Source organism: Neofelis nebulosa, chromosome 1 (assembly GCF_028018385.1).
Source record: "Neofelis nebulosa isolate mNeoNeb1 chromosome 1, mNeoNeb1.pri, whole genome shotgun sequence".
In the NCBI taxonomy this organism is placed as follows: Eukaryota; Metazoa; Chordata; class Mammalia; order Carnivora; family Felidae; genus Neofelis; species Neofelis nebulosa.
In genome coordinates, this window is record NC_080782.1 from 88,130,698 (window position 1) to 88,149,888 (window position 19,191).

Here is a 19,191-nt window from a genome sequence, read left to right on the forward strand (position 1 = left end):
CATTGAGATTAATATGAGCTGAGGATTTTTGCCTCGTCTTCATTCCTAATAAGAAGGTACCTTTCTTACATAATTGATAGATAGGCTTCATGACTTGCAGACTTCTATTTTTTAACTGTTGGTTTAGCTGTTACTATTTTACCAATTCCCAGATCCATTCTCATGCCATTAATAATGCCAGAGAGCAGCTGTGTTAAAGCTGAGGCTGTCTCCTGACTTTACTAGCCTTTGAGGTCACCAACTATAAGTAGTTCAAAGGGATTCTGCTCCCTTCAAGGTCTGATGTTTCTCCCACCTGTTATACTCTTAGGGCAGCTCCCAACTTCATTTACTAATATAATCCTTGTGCATTTATTCCTCTGGTTGTTCTTCTATTTTTCCAATGAATATTGTCATTCTCTTATCTTTGTAATATTCATCTATCTTAACCTCTATTACTAAAATGTCTTTCCAGGATCACATCGCACACTAATTTTTAGGATTCTCATGTAATGGTTCAACCAATAAGCTGCTCCTGCCTTGTAAAAATCAGCTTTGGAGGCTTCCTCTTGAGTTTATCTCTTCCTTCTTCAGCTGTTCTGGTATATTTCAGCCTATTGATAAGTTCTCCATTGGCAATATGTTAAGATTTTCAAGTTATGTCCCTTATGAGAGAAGACATAAAAAGAAAGCTAGGAACAGTATGAACACACAAGTACAAACAAGTAAGTGCTTTTCATATTGCATCAAATATGGTACCAAATGCCCTGATCTGGTGTTCATGAGTTTGATATCAATTCTGACATTTTGATGTTCTAAATCAAAGATGTGGCTAAGATCACAGTTACTATGGAGACCTCAAAAAGAATGGCTGACCTTTAATGAGTTCTTTGTATCATCAATGAAAGATACATGAAAAAGAAAGGTATTTAAGATGCCCAATATTTCATTGAGAATTTCTTTTTACTAAGATTTTGTGAGGTCCAGGTTTATATTCTTTTGTGCCTGATATGAATAGTTCCTTATTATTAATATTAAATACCATTTAGTATTAAAGAATTCCTAATATAACTTTTGTTTGTTTCCCAAGCTTTCCAGGGTTTTATTATTTGGTTATGCATTTGAAACAATTTGTAAAAGTAATCATCAGTCATTGATGTCAGAGGCATAGAAAAACAGCTATTTTTGTTTACCTAACCAGCCCAATTTAGGCTTTGTAGCATTTTAAACTAGGGAGAAATGTTACTCACTGTAAGTTGGGCTTAAACCAGGAGAGCACTGCCATTAGCTATTGCCTCTTACAAGCTATGAATGCCTGTCTTAGAAGAGAGACACATAAGTTAGGAGCACAGACTCAAAAGGATCAAATGGAAAGCTCAGAGAATAAGTAGTACAATCTGTAAGTAAAGTTCCAGCAATCTTCCTTTGCTCATTCAGAAATGGATGTTTCTGACTCATTCACCTTATCTGAATGAGGACTTCCTACTTTAATATATACAATCTTTGATGAGAAAGATGGTTCTTCCTAACCATTAAGCTTTCAGGAAAAAAAAATCTTCCTACAGAAATATACCTGCCATCTTTTTCTTTTTCTTTTCCTTTTCCCCACTGTGTCCAGAGGCCTTGATGAATATATACAATACACACACACAATAGTATGAATGCTTTTTTAAATGTTTATTTATTTATTTGAGAGAGAGAGAGACATATACACACAGCATGAGCAGGGGAGGGGCAGAGAGAGAGGGAGAGAGAATCCCAAGCAGGCCTCTTGCTGTCATTGCAGATAGCACTGATGCAGACTCTTCCCATGAACTGTGAGATCATGACCTGAGCTTAAATCAAGAGTTGTATGCTCAATTAACTGAGCCACCCAGGCACCCTTATATTTGTTTTCTGTTGATGTATAACAAATTGCTACAAACTTAGCACCTTAAACAGTACATATTTATCATCCCACAGTTTCTGTGGGACAGGATTTTGGGCATGGATTAGTTTGCTTTTCTTCTCTGGCTCCCATTGGACTTCACTTCAGATGTCAGCAGGGCTGGGTTCTCATCTGGAAGGTCGTCTTGGGATGAATCTACTTCCAAGCTCATTCAAGTTTAGACAGAATTCATTTTGTAGTGGCTATATGACCAAGGCCTGTAGGTCCTGTAGGCTCTCTCAACTTCTTCCTACCTGGGCCTCTCCATAAATGGCTCACACTGTCACAGTTTGCTTCATTTAGGCCGACAGAAGAGTGAGAGTGGAACATTTTGGAATTCTCTAGGCTCTGGTGTTAAAAAAAAATGAGAGCTGATCTTTTGCTAACAGGCCACATCAAGGAGCAAGAGCTTTATTTGGGGTTTTGCTGCAGCCAGTCTAAAACCAGGAATTGTAAAGATTCCTGTGCAGTACATTTCTCTGCACCACTCGCCTATGTATTCTGGAACTCACAGAAGAATTGGCATAATTAATCATACATCAATTTCAGTTCATGGGCTTATATTTATTAATCCTTTACTTCCTAAACTTCCTGGTATTTCCAACTTGTGACATCTGTAAAGATACATACCAGCCCTCTTCTCTATTCCTCTACTACTTAACTTCCATCCTCACCCCCCAGGTAATTTCATTCATTTCTGTGACCTCAGAGCCAATCTATTATGCCAGTGATTCCTAAAACCATCTATGTAAAGCCCAGACTTCTCTTTCCATATGAAGTCCTACATCAAAATTGACCTCCAACATTTTACTAAGATGTACTGCAGGTAGCTGAATCTAAATAGTCCAAAACTTAATTCATCACATTCTTTCCGCTCTCTCACTCACACCTTCCAGTTCTGATCCTCTTCCTCTCACTAAAAAACAATACCATCGACTCAGTGGCTCACTTCACCAGCATGGGACTCCTTTGCTCTTTTCTCTTCCTTACCATTTTCAAATTAACAAATACTGGCATTTCAACCTGAGCTTCATTTAAAATGTTAATGATGAATGTTGCATATTTTCAGCACAGATATATAAAGTAGAATCATAAAATTAAACCCATAAACCCATCACTCAAATTAAATAACGAAGTCACTGTTAGTTTGTGTTGAATTTCACTTTGTGTTTGTCTGTAGAGCATCCTAGTTCTCCCCCAGAGTTAGTTACTATTCTAAAGGCTGTGTTCATCATTGTCTTCTTCTATGTATCCCCCAACAACATGTTTAACAGTGCCTGGTTTTGAATTCTATAAAAATGGTATTCTAATGTATGCTTTCAACAACTTGCTTTTTTCACTTAACACTATGACTTGAGATTTGTCCATCTTATCGCGTGTAGAAGTAGTTAACTTGAAATTTGTGAAGTATAACAGTATAACATTTTATAAATATATAACAGCCTAATAGTGGTCATTTGTGTTTTAATTTGTCCTTTATTATAATGCTCCTATGAAATTGTACATACTCTCCATTCACATGACATGAACAAGTGTCTTAATTTATGGATTGTAGTACATGCATAATTCCAACTTTACAAGTTAATGCTAAGTTTTTTTCCAGGGTATAGATTAAAAATTTAAACTCCTGCTTGCAGTGTTTAGAGTTCTTATTGTACATATCCTGACCAACATTTGCTTTTTCAATACATTTACTTTTATTAATATGGTAGGTGTGCTGTGGTTTAATTTTAATTTCTCTGAAATTTAGTGTAGGTGGATATATTTTTATTTATTGTTGGTAATTTGTTTTCTGTGAAATAAATGTGTACATATTTTTGTCCATTTTTCTTTCTTTTTTTTAAGTTTATTTATTTTGAGGGAGAGAGAGCGAGCAAGCGGGGGAGGGCCAGAGAGAGAGGGAGAGAGAATCCCAAGCATCCGATGTAAGGCTCAATCTCATAAACTGTGAGATCATGACCAGAGCCAAAATCAAGTGTAGGACACTTAACCGACTGAACTACCCAGGTGTCTGTGTCCATTTTGCCATTAGGTTGTTTGCCATTTCTTAGTGAATGTTATAGTGAAGTCCCATATATATGTGGATTAACATTATTTTCCAGTTATGAATGTGCAAATCTTATTCCACCAAATAATGGCTCTTTCTTACATATTTGTAATCAACAGAAGAGTTCTTTCTTTTGATCAGTTGTTAATTTTAATGTAAATTAGGTAGTCCTTATTTTTTTTATGTTAAGCGATTTTGTGTCTCATTTAAGAAATTAATTTACACCCCCAAAATCAGAGATATCCTATAATTTGTTGTAAAATTTTAAAATATTTCTTCAATGGGGCGCCTGGGTGGCGCAGTCGGTTGAGTGTCCGACTTCAGCCAGGTCACGATCTCGCGGTCCGTGAGTTCGAGCCCCGCGTCAGGCTCTGGGCTGATGGCTCGGAGCCTGGAGCCTGTTTCCGATTCTGTGTCTCCCTCTCTCTCTCTGCCCCTCCCCCGTTCATGCTCTGTCTCTCTCTGTCCCAAAAATAAATAAAAAAAAAAAAAAAAAAAAAAAAAAACGTTGATAAAATATTTCTTCAACGTTTAAGATTTTAACCCATCTGGGATTGAATTTTGTGTATGGTGTGATGTAAGAGGCAATTTTTTTTTTTTTTACAATTAGAAACTGATTATTCAGTTATCATTGATTGCACAATGTGTCAGTTTCCCCATTTTGAGTCATGTTTTTATAATACATTGGTGGGTCTACTCCTTGGCTGTCTTTTGCTGGTATATTTTCTAAGCTTGCGCCAAAATCATACCATGAAGTCTGTGGCTTTAGTTAAGTCTGGATATCCAAATAGAGCAAGTCCACCATTCTTGCTTTGCTTCAAGAATGTCCTGTTTTTTTCTGTTTCCTGTATGTATGTATATGTAAATGTATGTGTGTATATATATATATATATATATATATATATATATATATATATTTTAATTGTCATACCCTATCAAAAATCATGTTGAATTTTCATTAAATTGGTGTTGTAAGTATAAATATGTTTGTATAGAATGGACAATTTCACATTATTGAATCTCCATACTGAACATGGAATACTTATATATAATAAGTTGCTAAACTCTTTAATTCTAATAATTGGCCTTTTGAGCTTTTCATGTGGATAATCATGTCATTTGCTATTTATGACAGTTTTGTTTCTTCCTTTCTAATACCTAAGACTTATTTATTTTTCTTGCTTTACAGACAGCTTCAGGACATCTAAGATAAGGTAAGAGGAAGTAGTGATAATTTACCTCTATCTTATCTTTTTTCTTACAGTTTAACTTACAGCTTTGTTAATACAGTCACTTAATTTATATTTCATTAATTTCTGATACTTCCTTTTTGTACTTTTCAGTTTTTTAAGCATTTTCTAACTTCTTAAGTTGAATAAGTAATTAATTTTCAAAGTTTTAAATTCTGAGATCAATATAAAAGGCTATAGATTTCCTTTTGACAGTTTTTTTGGTTGCATCCCATAAGATTTGCAATATTAGTAATAATACTAATTAGGTCTAAATATTTTCTAATTTCTGTTAAAAAATTTGCTTTGACCCATGAGTTGTTTATGCAATGTATGATTTAAAAATTTTTAACATATTTTTGGGTTTGATTTACAAATGTACTAAATTTTAGCAATTTAGACATGAAATAATTTAGAATTAAGCAGTTTTTATCAGTGTATATTGACTCTGCATTTTTCAAGACTTTATGAAGCAACATGTTCAGTGTATTCTTTAAATGATAAGTTTATCACAGAAGTTGGGTACACAGTTCTTAACATTTGTTTTATACATACGTGTTATTTGTTAAACAAAACCTAGTTTAATAGTGTTGTTAAAAGCTTTTATACCATTACTGATTATTTCATCTTGGTATAATAGTTGTAAACAGTGTTGAAATATCTCATTTTGATGTCAAATTTTCACTTCATGTATTTTGAAGCTATATTATTATTTAGAAGTTTAAAATTATTGCATCTTCCTGATGAATTGAAGAATTTATTATTATATTATTACCTTTTTCATTTCTACCAATGCGATTTTTGCCTTAAAAATCCATCTATGATAATAATATTGCACAGTATTTTTTCTAGATTATCCTTTTTCTTGAAGTAGCTCTTTATGAATCCAAGTTCCACGTGGAGGTTGGTGAGGGGTGGATATATAGAGCAAGGCTTTGTCTTTTGTCTCCCACATGTGTCAGCAATTAAAATCTAAGCTCTAGGTTACTCAAGATCAGTAGACACACCCGGGGCAGCATTTAACCTTCACTGCTTACTAACTTCAATGGATTCATGTCCATACTTCATTTCTGATCCCAGAGCATTTGCATTTTCCTTTCCTACTGGAAAACTAATTTAATAAATATTAAAGAAAAATATATCCATACACACACACACACTGTATACCTACAGAAACACATATACAATTATTGAGGTATGTTGATTAAGAGTTTTAGCCATCATCTGTCATACTGCCAGAAATGGATGTCCTGCATTTCAGTATCTTTTTAAATACATTCAATTCTCGGGGCGCCTGGGTGGTGCAGTCGGTTAAGCGTCCGACTTCAGCCAGGTCACGATCTCGCGGTCCGTGAGTTCGAGCCCCGCGTCAGGCTCCGGGCTGATGGCTCGGAGCCTGGAGCCTGTTTCCGATTCTGTGTCTCCCTCTCTCTCTGCCCCTCCCCCGTTCATGCTCTGTCTCTCTCTGTCCCAAAAATAAATAAAAAACGTTGAAAAAAAAATTTAAAAAAAATAATAAATAAATAAATACATTCAATTCTCACCATCTATGCTGCCACAAATCTCATTTAGGTCCCCACTTGTTTTTCTGCCTTTTTTCCCTTCCAATAATTTCTCCTACAGCCTGAGTCTATTTTCTGAAACACACATACGTTGGTGTCACTCCCTCTTGTTCTTAGCATTAAGGACTGGATTATTTAGTATGGCCATATGCTCTTGATGACTTAAACTGCTTATATCTCCATATTCCTGCCTCACATGAATGGCCACCCAACTCCAAAATATCTGATTCTGCTACAGAAATTACTATCTGCCTTTGTGGAGCAATTTTTTGCTCTATAAACATTATCTTAGCTGATTCTTACAAAAATATTATTATCCCCATTTTACAGGGAGAAATAGAAATGGCAAGTGACTTAACCAAAGTTACTATTGGAGGAATTGAGATTTCAACTTATATCTGGCTGAGTTCAAAGTTGCTTATACTAATTTCTGATCCTCCTATAGTTCCTTTTCTGTTTTGGGGCCTTTGTTCCTCTTCCTGGAACACATCTTGTGCTTCCTTCACCATCATGCCTTTTTTAATCCTTCAGGTCTTCCTTGATCAAGTGCCCTTTTTAATGTGCCTTTTTATTCTGTCATAACATCTCAGTTTCTTTCCTCTTCTGCATTTCCCTTTAGACCCCAGGCTGTGTGACAGCAGAGACTAAATCTACCTTCTCCCATTGACATCTTTAGGACCTTGACATATATTTTCTAAAAAATTTCTCATATACTAGTTCCAAAAGCTTTGATGTAAATTAAGAAAAGGGATTTTGTTTTGTGATAAATCAAAGCATGGGAATTTTTTTCTTCTTTTTTTTTCTGTCTTTTTTTTGATCACGTTAACTTTTAATACAACTTTTTACTTTCTTTTGTTTAAAAATAACCATATTTTTATGTAGTTATTAGTAATCTGTCCTCAGACATTCTGCCAAAGTGGTAAAGCATTATAATCAAATATAGCAATTAAAATATTTCTTTTTTTTTAAATTCAGGAGAACCATTCACTAGTTCCCAGGTCAAGGAAAATACCATTTTTATTTACTGTTTTTAGTGTAAAGCTGCTTCCCCTGCTTGAGATTTTATAAATATAAAAGTGGAAGCTACATATTAAGAGCCCAAATGATGTATAAGCCCATACAGTGGTGGTTTAATTGCATGTTGGACAATATTTGCAATATTTTAAGAGAATGAATTTCATAAAATGAAATTCTAAGCATTATATTCTATTTCTGTTACACTGTTGCTTGACTAACAATTCAGATAAATGTGGTTAGTACATTCTTGCCACTTTTATGAGAAAAACATGTATTTTCATCAGAAAAAAGTAAAAACATTTGTGAGTCTCCTTTAGGCATTAATACTTCATTTGCCTTTTATTTTTGAAATTTTTGTCAGACTAAACATTTCTTTCCGTATGAAATATGTAATACTAGATGGAATTTACCTTTAGAATTCAAGAAATTATTTTTTTAAGTAGAGCCAGTTAAACTGGTATGACCAATTGGTAAATTTATTTTTTATTTTCATTGTTTTTCTTCTTAGTGAAGTTAAGGATATATATTTTTTCAGACCCACCAATTCACTTCTAATTATATACCATAGAAAAGACATGATTAGCTATATTAGGATATCTATGCACAAATGCTATAGCATCTTTATTTATAATAGCCAAAACTGTAAATACTCAAAATGTGCATCATCAATAGAATAGAAAAATAAAAGTATATTCATACATTGGATTATTAACAGCAATTAAAATGAATGAAAGATATACTTAACAACAAAGAAATCTTAAAAGCCTAACACTGAATGAAAGAAGTCACACCCAATAAATATATATTTATGATTTCATTTATATAAAGTTCACAACAGGCAAAACTGAATTAAATTATTTAGTGATACATTTTTAGGTGGTAAAACTATAAACTATAAAAAAAAGGCAAAGAAAGTGTTACCATGAGCACCCAGACAGAGTGGGAGGGAAGGTGTTGTAATTGGGTAGGCTGTTGGCAAACTTCTATTTTGTAACCTGGTGGTGCTTACAGAGTAGTTTGTTATAATTAGTTTAATAATTAGTTTATTATAATTCATTAAATTATGCACTTCAATTTTCTATACTATCCTTTATATTTGCACATTTCACAATAAAGGTTGGATGAGACTGAAGTAAATTTTAATTTCTTTTTGCTCTAAGTCTACAGCATTACTTAAAGTTGAACTGAACTTAGCAATTTCTATCAACATTTAGTCCATGCTTACTGCTCAGGGAGGAAATTACTTTATTGAGGAATAAAAATATAAAGTTTGTTTTGGCTAAAGGAGAGCCTGCTTTCTTTATTAGCAGATGTATAGAATGCTAGTTTTCCATTGATGTGAGAGGCTGGGTTGAGATAGTAAAAAAAAAAAAAAGTTTCCCTGTGGATAGTGGTCAGTTTTGCAAACAAAGGCTATAGAATAGAGGTTTGTTTTTATACAAAGTTTATTTGGCTAGTCATTTTAATGCCTGATATTCCTTTATTACTGTCATGTTCTAAGGAAATCTGTAATTCTATCAGACATAAATAGGAACAACTTTGACATCCTTATTTTACCAGCCATTCAGTATATGGAATAAATTAGAGAGTCATAACAGTGTGAGAATGATTTGGTGACAATCCTGTACTGCTTCTTACTTTTCTGCAAGATAGAAAAACAAACCTATTCATTTGTTAAGTAAATTGATCAACTATTTTGTAGTTCACCATGCTTAGAGCTAAGAATATAAACATAAAACTGAAATGCTTTCTGTCTTTAACTTGCTTAAAATACTTATTTCTTATCACTTGGGCTTTTGAAATTTAGTATTTTAGCTGTTGTGCTTTCAACTGTTGCAATTTAAAGAAGTATATTGTTGGCTCCATTTAATTTTAATTGTTTCCTATACCTACCTGAATTATAACTTTCATACTCAATAGTAAATATCTTAAGTGACTGGGTCACTTAGTTTACCTTAGCCTGAATGGGAAAATTGTGTTCTGAAAATAAAAAAAAAAAGTTCATGGTTTTTGAGAAATATTTGTGAAATTTGGCTGGAAGTAGGAGGGAAGAAAATGTCCATTCAGTTTTGGACATGCACTTTCAGATAGTTGTGGGACATTCAAGCAAAGAAGACGAGTAGTTAGTTAAAAAAACAGTATTGACTGAAGCTCATTAGAAAGACAGTAGTTGAAGATTTATCCCTTGGATTAGATTCTTCCATGTGGAGGTGGTAAGTGAAGCTACAAGCAAATAGATAACAGTTGAACCTACAAATTATATCCCTCAGTAGAAGGTATAGAATGATAAGAGCCAAGGGCATAAGAGATAGCCCTGCAGACCTTAATATGTAGGGAAATGGCAGTGAGAGAGGAGTCTACAAAGACAATGACAGAATGTGGTATTATTGAACCAAGAAAATTGTTTTCAAAGAGAGGAATTAGAAATATCAAGTTTTACAAGTAAAATAAGGTAAGAGTAGATTTAGAAATGAGACATTCATTCATGACTTTAACAAGAACAGTTTCAGGAAATTCTTTGGGGTGGTTTCCAGACTGCAGTGGATTGAGGAATGCTTAGAAAGTCAGGGAAGAGTAAAACAGTGACTCTAAGCCACTTTTTCAAAAAGTTTGCCTATAGAAGGAAGAGATAGGAAAGAATTTAAACGGTGACTTGAGGATGAGGGTGTGGCTTATTTTTAAAATTGGAAAGTTAATAATATTGAAACAATATTATTTGAGAAAGATCCAGTTAAAAATATAAGAATCTGAAATAGAGAAGAAAGACAGGATTGTCAAGGTACTATGACCCTTGAAAACCCAAGATGGGTGAGCACGGGGGAGGGAGGGAGAATCCAGAGCACTGATGAAAGGATTGTCCTCATGCACAACAAGTAACACTTCTACACTTGGTATGAAAGAGTTAGAAGCAGTGGGTGCTCATGTCACATTTATTTGTACTACTTGGATTATGGCTTCTGTTTTCCTTGTGAAGAGATAGGAAGATGAAGATGAAAAGGTAGCCAGCATAAAGGAGAATAGAGACAATAACTGTTTCTTGAATAACAGGAAAGAGAGCTAGGGCACAAGGAAGAATTGATCCAGTCTTGTGGTTTTTCCGCGAAGGTTATGATACGGAAGGAACATGTGGGAAGGAATTTGAGGTGCAAAAAGAGATGGAAGTGAGGACCAGGGAGTCAAAGTCAGTCAGAAATTAGATAGATCAGGGCTAATGGAGATGCACAATTTTCAGAACTAGCGGATTAAAGGTCTTGATCAGTTTGGATAATGGGGATGACTGAATGAAACCTAGAAGGCTAAGAAACTGTCACTAGAGAGAGAAATTTAAAATTTTAGAGATGTAGTAGTTCTAGGGACAACAAGTTTCAAGTTTGTACACAGCAACTGATAGTCAAAAATGGAAAATGAACAATTCTACCTTATTTGCCTGTGCATCCCTTAATCTGCCATATTGGTTTTACACATCTTTATCTCCAAGTATTTGTTGGTGTCTTTTGCCTTCACCTACAATATCCAATTATTTCCTTATCTTGCTATTCAAAATCTGTCCAAACTTCACGAGTCAAGGGCAACATCATTCAAGCCTTTTCTCATTACCTCAGCCCACTGGGATTACTTGGTATTATGAATGTGTGATGTTCAATGTGTTTCCCTGGGCAGCCTAAATGAGTTATCAGGATGTGCTCCAAAAGGTGCATTTCCCACTATCCCTGTTGTTTAGACCAGTATACCTTTGTTCATGCCTGTGCCTGTCTGAGAAGCCTGTCACCTTTTCCTCTGTCTAGCTTCATCAGCTTTCTGAGTTAGGTACCTTCTCTGTTCTCATCATTCCATATGCATACATCTATTTCAGCACTTACTACATTATACTCACATTAAATTTTTATATCTGATTCCTGATAAGCCTGCACACTTCCTCAAACTGGTTTTCAATTTTATTTATTCCAGTGCCAAATACTATGCCTGATACAACCCAGATGTTCCATATATGTTTATGGAGGTAAACTGAAGTAAAGCCTTATTCAGTCACTTAGTGGCTATGTGACCCAGATAACTTACATCCATTTTCCCAGCCCCTGTACCCTCTGGAAAGTCAGAGGACATCTCCTAGGGTTCAGGAGTTAGGTGAGATACCTAATGGAAAGGAAGCTTCCAGTCTACTATCTAGCAGATAGAAGACTGCAATGAAGTTTTTCAACTGAATTTTAGTCTACTTTGTGCCACCCAGTGTTTTTTAACAGATATTTAATATATTTTTTGCTATTTGAAATTTTTGTAAGAATGTCTTAACTCATCAACTAGTTAGTTTCTCAAGGATAGAGACCATGTAGTAAATAAATCATATAATTTACCTTACGTATTACAAATATGAATACTTATAAACAATGAATATTAAACATTACCAAGCAAATGAACCACTTTCACAGATTCTGTTTGATGTCCTAGCTCTGATACAAATGAGGCAGGATGATTAGTGTTTTTCCTTTAAAGACAGAGTTACATATCAATATAATTGTATTCAATGACACAGTGAAACCATAACTAACCACTAACTGAATGGGGATTGAAAGCATGAATTGAAATTTGTATACCATAAGCAGAATGCTTTTTTCATTCAATGACTACAGGCCAAACTGCATATAGTCTAGTCTGTATCATTTGTGGTTCAGTAAAATTCTAATCTGGGCTACTCACCGCATAACCAGACAAGAACAGCCATAAGAACTGAATGACAGAAGATATGCAGATGCTTATATAACACCTGAATCATTAAATCTCTTTTCTTCATGTTCATGGGAGTGTTCTGGCATTATACAGACATAGCATTCAGCTGAACATTATGTTGAAAATGAAAATAAACAAAAGCCTTGATATAGATGACATACATCAAACGATGCTGTATATCATTTTCATTAAAAAACTGTGTTCTCAAATCTTTAATGATTTCTTAGTGAAGATAACAAAGCCTGTTTCATAACTGTATACTAGATTTATAAATATCTTATTATGCAGAAAAAAACTGAAGCAAGTAAAGAATGTCACAGAATAACTTAACAGCAAATGTATAGAAATACACTTGTTCCTCACTTCTAGCCGTTCGGAAAGAAGGCAGGTGCTACCTTAACCCATTAAGTCCATCCCTTTATTCTGGCAATTTAATACAGTACTGATCGGGAAGTTTTGAATAATATGCATGTCACAACCTCAGAGTGGAGAGCTGATTTGACTTGTCTATTTGTTTGTACATATTTTGAATTTTTTAAAATGACACAATACAACTTGAAAAAGAAACATTTGATTGCAGGAGTTCATATGTACTCTTTAGATGTTTTCATAAACCTTCTTCATCTATATTTTCGGCAATTTTTCTTGGACGTCTAACAAATACTGAAATCAGTTTGCCTCTCCACTTACCCTTTCATAATGTTCGTGACACAAGCCTGTGTAATTTGACACCTTGGAACTTTAAACAGACTCAGAATCTTTTGGACCTTCTAGCCATCATCAATTCACATAGTGTGCAGTAAATCCAGCTCAAAATAAACAACACAGATGGAATCGAAGCTTATAGTACAATGTCAGCAGTATCCACAGATTGACAGAGCTAGTTAGGCTGCCAGATGCACAGAATGTTGTTCTATCTACTTGTTCTTTATAACTGGACTTGATGGAGTACATCAGTGTCAAACTCCTTGCTGGTTTCCACACGCACACGCACAGAAACGCACCCGCATAAACACGCACATTCCTGCGCTCTATATCAACGGCACCATCTGCTCTCAGCTTTACATGTGGTAACTAACTAACTATCCTACTGTGCCTGGGTCTCACCGACTGCTTTCCCTGGAAACAAATGACAACAGTTTTTATCTTGTGCCCTCCTTGGCATTATAAAATAAGGCTCTTAACATTTCCATACGCATATATTTTACATGCATTTTTTAAAATTCTGTTCTCCGTTTTATTTACTGAGTCCCTAGAGAATGGCAATCTCTTTTTATATCTCCCCCAAATTGAGATTTTCCTATGGAACTTCGCATACAAGATTGTTTCTTCTAAGATTTACATAAAAGCAATGTATGTAAAAGCCATAGGCCCTTGGATCATTTTGTTCTTTCCACACTATTTTGTAGGGTGCCACATACTACTTATAAAATGGGGGTGTTAAAATGTGGGGGTTCAAAAGGGAAAAGACATTCATTTCTTTCTATTATTCTTCTATAAAATTACACTGGCAATAATGACCATGCCGGGAATGTTAAGATGAGAGAGTTGTACAAACATGAAATATTTTCATACACAAGTATCTTGCCTGCAGCAGAAAGCTCATGTGTTATTCTGTTACCAAACGTAGAGTTTCTGCCGTGACCTCTTTGCCATCTCATGTGAAATCTAGATGTGCAGTAAGATATAAAAAGATATAATCACTTTTTTTTTCTGACAAAATTCAATTGTAATGTCTTTTCAAAACAATATATCCATATTAACTGGGAGTATGAAATGTCCTAAGAGGGATGTATGGAATGAAATAACAGGAAGATGACCCAGGTTTTGGCCGCACCAAATATCTTTTCCTGACCCATTTCTACGTCTGACACCTGTCTTTATAACAATCTTTCCAGAACATCTACGGAAATTATACTTACCTTCTGGTAACTAGGTAACATAATCTCCTGGAGGCTAGCTAATTGCAGCCCACGATAACCTCACATACAGTAACTGTTAAATTTTTCATTTCTTTCAAATTATTATGGATCAGTGGAGAGGGTATTGATTTGATTCATTAACGGATTCCCAGTATGTTCCAAGGTTAATGATTACATGTATCTCAATTACATCCTTAACAGGTTATACTGTATGATTTGTTTTAACTGCTTTGTACATTGTGTATCTTCCTCAGCTGAAAGGCTTCTTAGCACTTCATGATATAACAAATCTTTCTCCTCTACTTCCTAAAACAATGAACTTGCTTTGAAGGAACATGTCAAAGCAGGGCAAAAATAAATGGTAGAAGCTTTTTGCAGAATTCTCTAAGAACCATAGCATACCAGTTTATCTTAGTCAGGTAAATAGTTTGCAATTCATTCATGTTTAAGATACTTATAAGTAGTATGGAACAGAGGGTCCAAGCCTTTCTCTTGCTACTCTTATGTAGGAGGCACTTTTCTTTAACTTTCATCTCTGGAATATACCCATAATGCGATTTATCTTGAAGAGGTAAAAGCAAAATATCCATTGTTAAATCACCTATAATCCTTTCAGCAGAATCCAGACACATTTTAACAGCTTTGAAGAAGCAAAAATCATTTTAAAATTAGGAATATTCATGTGATACTCTTTAGAGTGACAGTAAGTCACATGACTTGTAGGTATGCTTTCCACCCTGGCTATGGATAATCAGGCAGGACAGAGGGACGCACTGTAGGGAATCCAGGGCAGAGAACACATCTCTCGATCAGAGGACAACAGTGATTTTTACAAGAGGGAAGACAATGATTTATTCTAGTCCTCCTATTTCCTTTTTATCCCTTTGCTACTGCCTTCAACCCTCCTTGCCTCTGTATATTTAAGCCAAGCACACTTCTATGTTGCAAATTAGAATTTTTGAATCTAAGGACAGTCTAATCTTGCTCACTTTTGAGGAGAAAGCACTGTTTCTTACACATAGTACTGTCGAGTCCATGGTGGGAATTACATTTTAAAGAATCTTAGTACTTTTAGTTTCCACTTGTATTCTGCAAAAGCAAAGCACCAGACTCCCCTCCTTTCTGGAACCCCCAAGATTCTGACAGAGTTTGGGGACTCAGAAGCCAAATGGGAATCATCAGGAGGAGAGACTTCAGTTACACAATCCATTAAATAAAACAATAGAGCCTGCAGCTGAGCTATTAAAAAGAGTAGAGCAATTTTTATTTCAATGGCTACATTTTATTTCCTCTTCTGAGTGACTGTTAACAAAGGGCCGCTGAAAGGACTGGATAAAAAGCAGGCGTCAGATGCAGGATCCATGAGTTAAACAACATTATTAGATACAATTTCATAAAATCTAGTTGCTTTTTTGCTACTAGAAATCATGTCCTTTTGTCAACTTGTGGTCACATCAGCACTTCTCTGATATAATTTGCTCCAGCTGCAGAGCATAGCTGGCCTGCAAATCAAGAACCAGAATGAGGACAGGCAGGAATAACTCAATGGCTTGGATAATGTGCAAATCACTACACTTCTCGCTATTAGTCTACTTTTTTTTTCAGAATATTTGGAAGAGGAAAAATTTATCTTTAGCAAAGCAGCCAATCAGCCACCCTCTTAAGAACTGGTTTGTCTGGTTATCTTCTGAAGCCTAACCCTCTTTGCAGTGATGCTCTGTAATCATGATATTATGAATTAAAAAAAAACACTAAACTTTCTTTGTTTACCATAAACTGGCAGTCTGAACACCTAATGTCAAATAGCTCCTGGTTTTGTTCATCTCCCCTAAAAAATATCCCTTAGATTAAAAAAAACTCCTGGGTACTTCTGTTCATCATTTTTGCATTTTAAGTGCTTCTATCTGGCCTGGATATACAGGTTTACAAAATAATACACATAATTCCAATATCAGCAAACTGCTATATACGCCTCAATTCCAGACACAAAAAGGTCCAGTTAAAAATGAAATAAAATACTACTTACTGATTAAAGCCTGAGTAAAAATGCTAGAGGTTTAACAGTCATTCAGCACTGAACTTCATACAGATCTCTACTTGGTTTGAAACTCTATTGACTTTCATTGAAATCAGTTAGAATTGGATCCCAACCATTTCACATTCAGCTATAATTGAATACTCGACAATCACTCACGTACGAAAGAAAAACAGTTTCTAAATAAAAGCAAAGTCCAAGTAATCTTGCATATCTGAGGAAATGATTATATGTGGTGAGCAAGTAAGAATGAACAAAAGCATATACAGCTGGAACAGCTGAATCAGTGTCCTTAATAACAAGAGCAGCTTATCAAGTGTGCAAAGGCAGCACTGGCCAGTTGTTCACCAGTGCAAGTGAGCTGATATTCTCTTTGCATGGCATGGCAACCTTCCCGGGCCAGGTGCAATCATAACTGCATACCCATTATGTAACCTGTCACCTTCTAAAATTCATTGCTGTAGCAAGAACCCACATCCAAAGCTATGGTTGGAATATCCACTTTTCTTTGTAAACTGACCTGGGAAATTTTATGACTACTGAACATGCTTTTAGATGCCACAGTTCTAGAAAGAATAAAGAGAAGTAATGTGGCACCTATGGCACTGACTCTGTCTTCCTTTTGGCAAAATTACACAGTGAGAGGAGGATCAGTCCCATGCCTTTTATCACATTGCAGAGGCAAATTTGTCAAAACCCAGAGCTCTGTTTACTCTTAGATTAGAATGGAAACAGTAATATTCTCTGAAATATGTGTGGGTGATTTCCTCCCATCCTAAAAGTTTTAGAAGTCTGCTCCACCTAGATGCAGGTCAGTGAAGTTCATAGGCTATAGCCTATGAAGCAAATATTAATTTCTGATTGGACTCTGTGAAAGCTGATCCTTCGCATTTTTCGGAGGCATGATACGCACACTTTTATTGTTGCTCACTTCGGGAGAGTGGCAAAATTATGGTTTATTTAAAATGGAATCCTATTTTGGGGCACCTGGGTGGCTCAGTCGGTTAAGCGTCCGACTTCGGCTCGGGTCGTGATCTCGCAGTCCGTGAGTTCGAGCCCCGCGTCGGGCTCTGTGCTGACAGCTCGGAGCCTGGAGCCTGTTTCGGATTCTGTGTCTCCTTCTCTCTCTGCCCCTCCCCAACTTATGCTCTGTCTCTCTCTGTCTCAAAAATAAATAAAGGTTAAAAAAAATTTTAATGGAATCCTGTTTTATGATATTGACTAGCAAACATGCACTGCTTAATTATTACACCCAGTGATTCTATTCAAATAAAAGAAACAAAGGGAATGACTTTTTACCCCTTTGGGAAAATAAAAACACCTGTTGATGAAGACAAATGTTTTTCAAAATGAATTTTGGCATCTCTAATCACATTCTTTGAATTCTGGCCTTACCTGGCATCCTTATAGGTGGGGCTGGGTACCAAAGACAGGGCAAAGGAGAGGAGCCTGACATCTGTGAGGTGACTCTTTAAGGAGGATCAGTTCTTTTATGGTTCTATGTTTATTCCTAGCCCGAAACAAGCCCTTATTTTATCGTCAATCAGAAACTAGTTGCAGTAGTGAGCAAAATGTGCAGAGAACTTATATAATGACACTATATACAGACATGCTAAAGGCCATCAAATTGCTGCTGCTCTGTCAGATCTTAGATGCTCATCTGGTATCCTGCATTCATGTCTAGACAGGGAAGAGCAACAAAAAATAAACAATAGAAAAGTGCTTCTAGCTTTTTCTTTTATTTTTCAAAAAGGAAAGCATAATTTACTCTGCCCACATTAAAGCTAGAAGCTGTTCTTTCTAAAACTTGTCTTCCTATGTCCTCTGTATTGCTTGTTCTGTAGCAGTCACAAATCAAACAGGAATATATGTAGCAGTGAAAGTCTACTGTAATAATCTAATAATCCGCTTAATAATACATTTTCAAAAGTCCTCTACATGGAAGCTGCATCATCCCACAAAGGTACAAAGAATATTTGTGATCACTGAATATACTGTTATTCAGGTCTGCTTCATGAGGTGCTAACCAGCATGGGGATGATAAGGTATTTCCATCCCATCAGATTTAAAGAATCATAGTTCAAATATTAATATCCAACACCTTACCAGCTGTGTGGTATTTGGCCAGTTGCTTTTGCTGGCAGTTACCCTCCCTTATAAAAGATAAAGATTTCTACAAAAACAAAATCTCTGCATAAATTTTAATTTTATTGTACTTTCTTCCCAGTCCCTGTATGCTACATTCTGATTATGTCTATGGGCACCAGATGATGATGGGTGGGGGAAGACCACATATTCTGAGGGTGACAGTTAACCTTATGTATCACAAAATTGTTGAGGCAAGTTTAATTGCAGAAGTAAATCTAAATGGACAAAAACCAAAGAATTTTTTAAAAAAAGGAAGAAGAAGGAAAAAGAAAAAAAGAACAAACCAGGGAGAGAGAAGGGAAAACATAAAACCTTGGAACACTTTCTGTTGCTTTATCTAATGTTTTGTCTGCTTTAAACAGATTAGTGAGTCACTGTCTTTTCGTTTTGTTTTATAGGAAATTCTGTTGACTTAAAACACTACTGCCAACATAGACAGCGATACCACAAGTATAGTTTTATGACAGAAATATTTAAAGCAAAAAAAAAAATTATTTCAGAGTCATTCATGTTATTGTGGATGCCTGAATTTTCACAAAACATTCCCAAGGACTCAGTGAGGGTCCAGAGGTCAGTTGTTTCTCCATGAGTTTCAGATAG

At 35.4% G+C, this 19,191-nt stretch overlaps 1 long non-coding RNA gene across 3 annotated transcripts in view; it reads left to right on the forward strand.

Annotated features, from left to right (window-relative positions):
* Positions 1-19,191, forward strand: part of LOC131510384 (uncharacterized) — a 185,900-nt gene that overhangs the window by 45,002 nt on the left and 121,707 nt on the right. For all 3 annotated transcript variants that reach the window (XR_009261035.1, XR_009261030.1, XR_009261037.1), the window contains one exon: positions 5,143-5,167. This is a non-coding gene — a long non-coding RNA (uncharacterized LOC131510384). The remainder of the gene's footprint in view (positions 1-5,142; positions 5,168-19,191) is intronic.